This window comes from Coptis chinensis, chromosome 7 (genome assembly GCF_015680905.1).
Source record: "Coptis chinensis isolate HL-2020 chromosome 7, ASM1568090v1, whole genome shotgun sequence".
Lineage (NCBI taxonomy): Eukaryota > Viridiplantae > Streptophyta > Magnoliopsida > Ranunculales > Ranunculaceae > Coptis > Coptis chinensis.
The window spans coordinates 70,736,525-70,748,366 of NC_141462.1; the positions used below are offsets into that span (position 1 = coordinate 70,736,525).

The 11,842-nt window shown below is 35.6% G+C and overlaps 1 long non-coding RNA gene across 1 annotated transcript; it reads right to left on the reverse strand.

Annotated features, from left to right (window-relative positions):
* Positions 1-5,927: 5,927 nt before the first annotated feature.
* LOC147488658 (uncharacterized) lies at positions 5,928-11,105 on the reverse strand. The gene is made up of 10 exons (XR_015201525.1): positions 10,981-11,105; positions 10,723-10,777; positions 10,543-10,596; positions 9,909-9,971; positions 8,783-8,881; positions 8,631-8,686; positions 8,313-8,462; positions 6,663-7,002; positions 6,453-6,550; positions 5,928-6,229 (listed from the first exon to the last, which is right to left on the reverse strand). It is a non-coding gene; the product is annotated as an uncharacterized LOC147488658 (long non-coding RNA).
* Between the last annotated feature and the right edge of the window lie 737 nt (positions 11,106-11,842).

The window sequence follows — 11,842 nt, forward strand, 5'->3', positions numbered from 1 at the left end:
AGAAGTAAAATCGGATAGAGAAATCACACCGTCCACTTGCTTGATCACTAAACCATATCTAGTTTAGAATTTAGGCCCTCTTTGGATCGATATAGCCAGAAATTCAAACCTATGAATTATTGTCCGCTAGTTAAGCCCCCCTCGAGCCTTTCTTTAGCCTTCCATAAACCACAATTCCTTTTTACCCCGTTACAAAAACAAAACAAAATAAAAAAATAATAATAAATCAACCTACCCAATCTAGAATAAGTCCGAGAATAGAATTTGTGGTAAACAAAAGTTAGTTAATTGCTTGAGAAAATAAAGAAAAGAAGTTTCCATCCAAAGAAAAAAAAAAAAATAAAAAAAAAAACTCAAAAAAAAAAATAGAATAAAAAGGAGTCAAAAAGCCAAAGAAAAAAAAAAAAATGGCTAAGGATGGAAACAAAGTGTAGAAGCAAAAAGTAAATAACAAGGTTTTCTCTAGTTACATAATATGAAGACTCTATTATCTCAGACTTGTCCTTTTTTTTTGAATATCCATTTCCTTCCTTCTTAAACCATCTCCTAATCCCATGACACCTAATAAAGACCAAAAGCTCGATTAGGAATAGGTTAGTGGGATAGTAAGTGGCAGATGTGTTTGATCGACCCGGCTTCCTTGTTGTCATTGAGATTGTAAGGTAAAGTGTGCCCACTGCACACCGGAGTAAAACTTGAGTGGAAAAAATCAGAGTGATTTTTGTCTTGACATTTATGTGAGAACCTACTTAAGAACGCTTATTCGAAGTTTTGAGGAAGCTTAACACGCTAGGCATTTTCATAGTATTACTCATAGTATCTATATTTGTATCATAGATGATTGATTATTATGAATATATTAGTTTAGGTTTTTGACTTGGTTATTCTTATGTATTTGCTAGTGAGGCATTATAGATAGTTGAGACATGAAGGAGAAAACAATAGTTTTATTTCTTAGTCGTTGTAGTATAGATGAAGTTTGTGAGTACCTTCTTTGGAAAACTCAAGGGCTATAACTTCGTCCACTAGGGAATTCCTAGTGGTTTAAGGCCTTGTTGCATATGGTCAATGCAATCGTGACTCAAATAAACGAGAGTAGTTAGAACTCCATTTTTGGTCACTTATTCTAATTTCTCATCTTTGCTTGAGGACAAGCAAAATCTTTGTTTGGGGTGGTTTGATAAGAGCCCAAAACTGTAGTTTTAACCCCTTAATAATCATCTTGTTAGACCAATTATGTGAATAATAAGTAAGAGTTAATCTTGATTACGTGTTTTATGCATTTAGGGCTTCAAAGTCCATTATGTGCAGAAATGTGCCACTTTAGCGAGATAAAGGAGCAAAAGTCAGCAGAACTTCCGAATGCCATATCTTTGGACTCAGACCTCGGAATGAGGCCTACCTTATGTCAAAACGACCGGCTCGGAAAGAGATTTCCAATGGTCCAAGCCTTGACCCAATCAGAGGAGCAGAAGTGGACGAAAAGTCTGTGGAAGCCAACTGCAGCTGAAGAGGCCTTTTTGGACTGAAAGAATTGGGTTTTGGGCCTGATTCTCTGGCCCAAAACATGGCTCCAAGCCCATGCACGATTTTTAGATCTGGATGTATAAAAACAAAAGCTTAGCTCTTTGTTAATGGTAGATAGTTAGGTTAGAAAATAAATTAGGTTAGAATAAGAAAAGTAGCCATTAAACCTTAGTTCTAAATCTAGTTTTAGATTAATTAATTAGTTTTTATTCTTGCCTTAAATTCAGTATTAAATTATTGTTGTTGATTTCATTAGATAAATAAATTAGTGTTCTTGATAATCTTGTTCAATTTCTTTACTTAAATTAGTTTAATTCTTAGATTCAATAGTTGTCTTTATTAGATTGAAATAATTCTTGCATGAGTAATTGCTATTAAGGTTTAAATTTAGCAAGTTTCAATCTTTATATTATGTTTAGTTTAGATTCAATGGAAAATGTTAGTTTGATGACTCAAGGCTAAAACCTCTATTAGAGGGGTTGATGAAGCCTTGATGAAAACTTAGTGGTTAGTATAGAATTGGTTGTAGATTCTATTCCACTCTAGAAGGTCGTGTTTAAGCCATGAGAATGGGTGGGCGACCTCACATGCTAGTTAGTATTAGGTAGAAATGCCACTTAACACTAGGGATTAGAACTTCGAAATTCTCATTTGTAAGAGCGTGAGAATTGAGATACAACATTCTACGCTAGGTTGTTAAGTTGGATTCGAGGTGGAATCAATCCCCCTAATTCCTTATCATAGAGTCCAGTTAGTATTTCTGTAGTTGAATTATTATATCTTGTTAGTATAAATTGAATCCGTAGTATAATCATAGAATAGATATTTCACATAACACATCACTCTCACCATTGTCCTTTTGGGTTTGTTCAATTGAATTTGTTTAAGTCTTGAGAGTTAAGAGTGGAACGATTCCGTACTCTATATATTGCATGAATATACATGTGAGAGTAGGAAATAAATTATTGATACCGTAAGAATAAGGTTAGAGTAATCTAATTGAGTTTTTACGGGTTATCACTTCCATGTGTCAATCTCTTCAACCAAGTCTTGCCTCACTTGTATCCACCCCGTATTCTTATCAAATCCCATACCAACTGCAACTGCCCGAAAACCACAGTTTCCATCACCGCTCACATTTTCAAAATCTTCTACATATTGGCGAAAAGATTCATGCACAAGTGGAAGATATTTTTCTTTCATACTTATCGGAGCAACATGATTCTTTGTAGCTTTTTTCAGAGCAACAACCTTCTTCGGAGCAACAACATTTTGTGAAGCCTTCTTCGGAGATTCCTTAGGAGCTTTCTGCACTGAAGATATTTTTCGCTTCTTCGGAGCATGTTGCACGGAAGCAACTGATTTATTAGTTGGTATTATAAGAGGTAGCGATCTCTCCCACGTTGAAGGATCTCTTTTTGTTGAGCCTTCATCTTTACTTTCATTTTTCGTTGACCCTTTAGTTTTTTTGCCAAGACTACCAACCGGTCTTCCCTTTGGTTTCACTTTTGTTTGAGGGGGGATCAATCAAGTATTTTGCGGACAACTTATTTCCCTCAATCTTTGTAACAAATTTTTTTTCTGATCCGTAGAAGAATTTTGGTAATGGTCAACAAACAAAGCAAATTCATCTTGGTAGTCTAGGTCACCTCGATCAATTGGGTTAGGTGTTGTACTTAGCTTCTTCAAAAATGGGTGAATCAGGTTCATAGTAAGCTTTTCCCCCCCTCTTAAAAAGACCATTCAATGAATGGGCACATGGTAACCCATGTGTGCGACGAAGAACACAACCACACTTTTTTGCAGAACTTCCTACATTTTCACATCTTTCTCTCTCTTCAAGCAATAGATCCATCGCTTTCCTTGACACAAAGCCTCGAATTTCACTAAATAAAGAAATCCTATGTGCATGCCTAATGTTGTTCAAGCTTTGCTCAAATGAAGCTCTAATTTCGATAACTTGAGCAGCGACATTAGGATGGATCAATTCCCACATGTCAAGGAATGTATGATTTTTTCTTCCATTCAAGCTTCTCTTTAGTGAAGCATGTGCACCTTCGGCTCGGTTCGTGGTCTTCTCACCAAAGTTCACACAACGATCTGACCAAACATCAACAAATTTTTCTCTGCAAGACATCCATGTGTTTTGAAGATCAGATAATCAATCAAATCTGGAAACTCTTTGAACTTCTCGACAATATAATTCCATTGCCACTCCACCTCCGCTTCAGTTGTAGAACTTACCAAACGATCCCACACACTAGAAATTTTTTGGCACGATTCCACATTATGAAGCTCTTTTCTCGCCCTATGTGCAACATTCATATTTATGTGAAATCGACACAACAATTTAGTAACTTGAGGGAAAACAACTTCCAAAGCTTTCATCAAAGCAGCATCAGCATTAGTCAGCAATACCAAAGGTGGCAAGCCATCCAACATTAATTTAAATTTATCTAGTGCCCAACTAAAGCCATCTGTAGTTTCTCTCTGCATTAGACAATAAAATGCCGAAAAAGTCTTGTGAGTAGGGGACACCTACAATCTCGAATAGTGGGTAGTCATGCATATTTGTCTTGTAGGTGACATCCATGATGAAGACATATGGGAAACACTTTGACAAAGATATGCTGTCTGGATGTGCCCAACACAAATCCTTAACCTCACCTGTACTGTCTACACGTCTAACATGGTAAATATACCCTTCCTGAGAAATCTAATGTAAAAGATGTTGCATTTCTGTTCTACCTGCTATGACTTCTACTTTATTTTTCTTGCGAAAGTTGTATAGAGTTTGTACGGTCGATGTATTATCTGGAAATCTTTCCTTAAGGTTCTTAAGAGTATTCTTGGGTCTCATCCCTACTTTCATCAAATCAGCGACTAAAGCTTTCTCTTCAACTCTTAACCTATTGGCATATGAGTGGCCCTCTAGATGTACATCAACAAAATGATTGTGACGACCAAAAACCACCTCAATTTTCCAACAATCTTTTGAATAAGGAACAAAAACTCCTCTTATTTTGAATCGACAACCACACTTTCTCGTTCCCGCGTTTCTCTTGCTTGAAGTGATTTCCTTTACCATTTCTTTTTTCACATGCACTCGATACTCACCAGAGCGCTGACATTCCAAAAATATTCTTGGAGTCCTTCCACTAGTATTTAGATCTGACCTCCCAGTAACAATAATCATGCCCAAACCTCTCCCCACTTGTTAGACCCAATTCACCATTTCTTTACGAGATGGGAACACCTAAATTCGCCAAACAAAATCACATGAAATAATATCATTAACTCAGATAAAACAAACATTTCTTTGATTAATAAACTAAAATTTTATGGCTTACCACATCTGTAACAAATGAATCGCTAAAATCTGGGTACTCCATCCCGCTACTTTGAACATGGAGCTCATTATTCGAAACATCCTATTAATTCGATAAAATATATAAATAAAGAAAGTGATACATTAGCAAATAAAAAAAAACAATTATGACCAAACTTGAGAAACTAGCAAATCCTCTTCAATCTTCATAAATTCACTTGTATACTCATTCGCCGGTAACTAAAAAGCAATAAAAAAATGATTAAAAAAATTATAAATTCACATGTTTTGTGCTATTCTTATGGTTCAATACAAGGCCATTTTATTCATCTTCCTGATTTTGTCTGTTACGGCCTTCAAGGTAATGGTAAACTTTATTCTCACTCACTACTCACTTGCTATGCATTTTTTTTTATTCACACGTTTGTATACAATTTTACTATGTTTTAGTCATTGATGTGAAATTACTCACAAACACTACACCATAACAGCTTATTTGTAACGGATATATAACTGTTACAAAAAATATTAGCAACGGTTATCTTGCGTTGACACAAAAGCGTGACAAATATTAGTAACAGATATCTGTAACACTTATTATCCGTTACAAAATTTACTAACGGTTATAGAGTGTCACTAAAATTAATTTCAGTAACGGATACATAACCGTTAGAATTTATTAATAACGGTTACCAAATTTGTTTATCCTCTATCAGTAACGGATATTGCTAACGGTATTGTATCCGTTACTAACGAATTTTCATTGTATAAAAAAAAATCTGTTGCTAACGGTTCCGTATCCGTTACTAATGAATTTTTATTGTATAAAAAAAAATGGTTTCTGTTGTCCTTTTATATGTGGGCCACCTGTACTGGTACCTATACCTACACCTTTTTTTACTCCACAATGTATCACTTAAGTTCTATTCATCTATAATTCTAACAAACTCTAGTAATTAAATTCCTTCCATTCATGCACACAACGAAACGTAATGAAAAACAACAAAATGTTCTAAATGCTCATGCGCCAACCAGAGCCACTCATTACACCCATTTATTAACACTAAACAAATAAGCAAAAACCAAACTTCTTGTTAAAATACTTGTTTATCAATTTTCATCGACAAAAAGTTAAAACTAAAGCAAATAAACAATAACAAAGCTGCATAAATGACTCCGCTACATAAATTTACATACGTTCTTGAAGCGTGGACCAAGCAACCATGGCAACATTTTTTTGAGCTTGCTTCTTGCTCAGTAAAGAGTATGTGTCTCCGTTCACTTTTCTGAAGCTCCATAAACTCTGCTTGGCTTACATGGCATTCAACTCCTATGCCCATTGGATAAACAAGTCCACCCATGCTCATAAATCCACTACAAGAAATCAAGAATATTTCAAATTCATTTGCCTCTAGTTTATTTAGTGGTATTTGCTCAACGATAAATGGTTGTGCAACAACCCATGTGAGCTTAAGGATTTCCCTGAACAAAATATGTTATTCATTACCTCTAAGAAAAATAACTAATCGATAACAGTTCAATGGTTAAAATTTGGACATTAAAATAAATAGTACGATCCAAAGTTAAGAAGGTTTACCCCTTTGGCGAATTCCACCACCATGCGACTTCCATCAAATTGTTGACCATTTAAGCTATACCTTGCATCATTAGCATCATGCGGATCACTAAATTCTTCTACAGAAAAGGTAAGAACAAAGAGAAACATATGAGAAGAAGCTTATAGCTGCATAATGTTCTGCTTAGAGATGCTTGAAACACAACTACGAGAGAGAGCAAAAACACTTACAATAAAGGCAAAACCATGCTTCAGATCCACATTGCGTACTCTGCAGAAACAGTAAGGACATCATGACTTAAGTACCAAAGGCTTTTGATACTTAGCCCTTCACAGAAGAACTAAACACCAAGGGCACCGATGGCGACCCGATGGCAAGACACCACCCAGGTCCATGGCAATGGCCGGGCTAGCGACACCGGCTAGCAAAGAAGGCAGCGGCACCGGCGGCAAAGACTTCAAGACACACACACTTCACCCAGCAGCAACAGCACCACCACACTTACACACTAACCAAGTTTCTGCGAGTCATAACTTTCTTTTCCTTCATTCTGTATTATTTGGCCCAACCCTTCAAACCAAATTGCCAACATACTAGTTAAGTCGAGAAATGCCTCAGCCGCCTATTCTCTAGGCATTTGAACCATAAACCAAATTTCGATAAATGAAAAAAAAAAAACAATCACCACCACTTGCACACACTCACATACACACACACACACACACACACACACACACACACACACACCAGCTAGCAGTACACTCACATTACCACATGCACACACTCACACACTAGCTAGCAGCACACACATCACCACCTGCACACACTCATGCACTAGCTAGTAGCGGAACACTGGAAGCTGCTGGGCAGCGGTAGATACTATGACACCGGTCCGATTACCACCACAAAATGAGAAAGAAGTTTATGCAAGTAAACGGAAAATCCAATTGACCACTTAAATAAAAAATAATAACACGAACCAATTAATGGTAAACAAGTTGATAACTAAACAACTTATAAATGAAAAGGAAAACATCCATCTCAAGTAGCAATGGCGAAGATACTTATAATGTTTTTCTAAAAGAAAAAAAAATCATTCAAAGAGCATATAACTAAGATCTTTATTGCATCTAATAAACAGTCTCGCCGAGAAATCAACACACATCCATAGTTAACTCACCTAAGAACAATGTCGAAACTGTCCAACCACAAAAAGGTAATTTATCAACCACATTCAAACACATTAACGCCAACAAAATGAATACCACATCTAAATGATCAGCACATAAAGCAAACATAAATTCAACAATCCCCTAAAAAAGGATCCACTTACAAGTGCTAACACTATTAAAAATCCACTTATATATGTCCCCATGGATACTAGGATGGCCTCATGGGAGGTTAAGTTCCTCTCTCTTTCACATGGGGCATAGGTAATTGTTTGAATGAACCTGTTAGATCTTGGCTAGCAAGATAATGAACACAAAGATAATATATAAAACTAATCTGAAATTGGTTGTAAGTGTGTAACTAAGCAAAATGAAACCAGACACATAATTGACACTAGCTAACTTAATGAACTACATAAGTAAAAGTAGATGACTCAGACAAATAAAAGAATGTGCCACAAGTTAGGTACTTCCGGGTCAATCTTCACACAAAGTTGAAGTAGTTTAGACTCGGACCCTTGTGCATTTCAACATGTATAAAGATACTAGAGGGCAGAGACATAATTACATAAAACAAAATTCACGTGGCGCATGCTTAAACGTTTTCGTTATACCTAGGTACGGAACACTCCCCCACCTTTTTAATTATGGAGTGAATGAGCAATAAAAGACTTCGAACGGGTTTATTTTGAAGCAGAGTATGAACCTCACCAACTGTGGGAATAACTTCTCCACTGCCCTACTGAGAGCGAGAAACCAAAATGTGTGCTTGTGTCACTTTTGTTAGTGTTTTTTGAGAAGAACTCTAGGATGCTTGCTTTGCTTTACTCCAAAATCTGGAACTGGGAATACTTCTTTCTCCTGAAAAAGTAAAATAACTTATTAGTATATAAATAGTTTCAAAATATTTTGACAATTCAAGTTCGGGGAACTGGTTTTCTTATAGAGATATTCTAGCAACACAAAATAAATCTGCATTATATTATGCAAGGAAGTTTCAATGAGAATGTAGCGATTGATTAAGCTTACTGAAATTTCTTGGTTGAAGAGTCATTTGAGCATAGATTTCATCTGTCTTTCTCAGCCTGTAACAAAATCAATTGATATGAGTGGCTTAAGAAAACAACCACCACCCTCACTTTCTACTCTACACACGAAGGAAGATGAGTGCTAGCACAAACATGTAGTGTAACATTGTGAACCTGGCATATTAACTGAGATGGAAGATTTGGGTAGTTAGGAATATGTGATGCAGCAATCCTTTTAGTTGAAACTGCCACCTGTAGAGCCACATGATAACAAATATATGGCTTGAACATACTTTCAAGTATGTGTAATTAAAGTCACAAAAAGTACAAAGGCCTATATAGCACAAAAATTTTGTACATTTGATATACAAATTAAGTAATCATGAGGTTTTGTTATCTAAAATGCAGACAGAGGTAGAAACTATTAGTTTTTCACTGGAGGTAGTCCCTTACATGACTACCCATCTAATACTATGACCTAACTGATACTTGAACAGCTGTAAGATGAAATTGACTACCCATCTAATGTATCCCATGTCCATCCCCATATATCCCATATTCCAACTACTAACAAGTCCAAAATTTCCAAACAAACTTTAAATAACAAACCAAACCAGATCTAAAACACATCCACTCTAAAAAAAAGGTTAGACTAACAACCGAGAGTGACATAAAAAAAAATAATGATCTCATATTCTTTAGGGGACATAATATGTGTGTGATTTAAGGGGGTAATGAACCTCTGCCCATGTCGATCAGTATTCAAGTTTTTTCGTTTAAATGGCGGGCTTTTAGGTGCTTCATTGCTCATCCTTAAGATCTCTGGATTAATGTTCATCCCATGTAGATGTGAGTAACAGATTTATAGCAAAATTGATTGGTCCCAATGAAGGAATAAGTAGATAACTATGTCAATTGCAAGAATTTCCCATCCGCTCAACTATATGTATTGCCTACAACTCTAGCTATGACTTACTCTTGCTTGTTCAATACACTTTGTTTTACTCGCCAATGACCTAATGTGGCTGATTTTCATTGATAAATGTGTTCTATAATTGTAGTGTGTATTGGTTATGATTGTGTGTAAAGTGAGAGACTAGTGAGTGTGTGCGTGTACTACCAAGTGTGTGTTGTTAGTGTGAGTGAGTGTGTGCTTCATTTTGTTGTGAAGTGAGTATCTTTGATTAAGTAAAGTGGCTAGCCACCACTTGAGATCACATTCTTTATCAATATATTCATTAACAACCTACAAAATTAAATTGTGTTATCGGGTCTTTACCTTATAAGAGTGGATCATATATAACACATCAGAGAAATATCTCAACCCCAGAAATGCATAAGCCTGTGCACAATAATATCAAGTAATATACATAAATATTTGATCCAAATCCGAACCTTGACATCAAAGACCAAAAGTTTTATATTGGAAAGTCCACAGAAAAAATAAAATAAGACGACAATTTATTTACCTTAATAATATACAAAGTGTTATGTGAAGCAAGACTTAGAATGAGTAATGAAACCCCATTCCAAACAAAAAAGTCGTTCACACTAACACACAAAACCTCTACTTCATTAAGCTGAAGCTTGAAGTTACGGTTAAAGCACAAGTAATTACTAGTTGCTAATGATGACTTTATTTTTTGATGTGAATCCAATGCTCTAGTCCAAGACAGTCCTACATTAAGCTACAAGAATATTCATTTGCTTCTATTATCTATCAAACAGTTCAATATTATTTAGAAAAACCTCATTTGATTATAAAACCCGACAAGAACTGAACATGAGAACACCATATATGAAGCTATAAAGATACAATATTTTACTTAAAAATTTAAAGTTTAACCAACCCCATAAGCTAAAATCTTAATGTAAAAAACTTGTTACACTAAAAACACTACGTTAGTTGTTACCTTGAGCAGATCAAACACTTAGTAAGAAGCGAGAACAGCAACGACAGCAAGCACCTTCAAAATTTTAGAATATTGAACCCCAAATCATGAATTCGACAGAGAATGATTAAAAGTAAGCAAATTGATTCAAAACCAAAGCATGGGAAATTCAAAGCAACAACCAAGAAGAGAAATCGGTACCTTGAGAATAGAGAACTGGAAAAGCTATAAGCTTGTTTGATATCTGAATTAGAACCTTAAGAAAGAGAGATAAACTTGTTACTTAGAAACTTAGATATCAATCTTTAACGAAATTTTATCAAAATGTCATTTTTTTTTCATTTTAAAAACAATCTTTTACTGGATTCTTTAAAATCAACAAAATATACAACAAGCAGCCCAAAAAGTAAAAAGCTCAGCAGATAAGGAAAACCCTAACCATGACCAACAATTACTTACTTCAGTGGAAGAGATCCTTTTCTCAGTAGATCTAACAATTAACCCTAAAATGAAAATATTGAAACCCTAAATAATTTGAACAAGAGGGAAGAAGTGGAGAGGACGACTCATCTGCTAGTGAGGAATAACTCTACGGGAGCAGTGCAGGACCACTCGTCCAAGCTCATTGTTTTCTCTTTTTACTCTCTTCACTTGGCTTTTTCTTTTTCCTTTGTTTTCTCCTTGTTTTTCACATGAGCGCGAGAAGTGAAAAACTCCCGCTTGAGTTCATTTTCTTTTTTTCATTTGATTTTTCCTATTTTTCTTTTTTTTTTCTCTTAGTTTCTAACATATCTCTAAACGTCACTAAATATCTGCATAAACGTCAGAAAATAATTCAACTAATTTAGCAACGGTTGAGAGTATTGCTAACGGATTATAAGTGTGATTAAATTCCTAACGGATGAATAACTGTTACTAATGAGAAATCCTAACTGTGGCCAATTCACCCAAATGGTGTAGTGAAACTTGTCTCTAAGGGTGTGTTTGTTAACTGGCAAATGAGGGTGGCTAATTGTATTTTCCCAGAAGTACCATTTGCCAGTGTTTGGGTGTATTTAACGGCCCTGGCAAACACTATTTGAAATTAGCCGGCAAATCAAATTATCCCACTAGAAGTGGGAAAATAGAAAACACCTCCTCCCAAAGTTGAATTAGTCACCCGGTATTTTCCCACTATGGTAGGAAAATAGAAACAACTCTCCCTCTCGATCTCTCTTCTCTCTTTTCTCTCTTTCTCACTGCCGCCTCTCAACAACTCGCTTTCTTCTCAGGTATTCTCTCTCACTCTCATCTCTCTTTCTCTCAATCTCTGTCTCACATT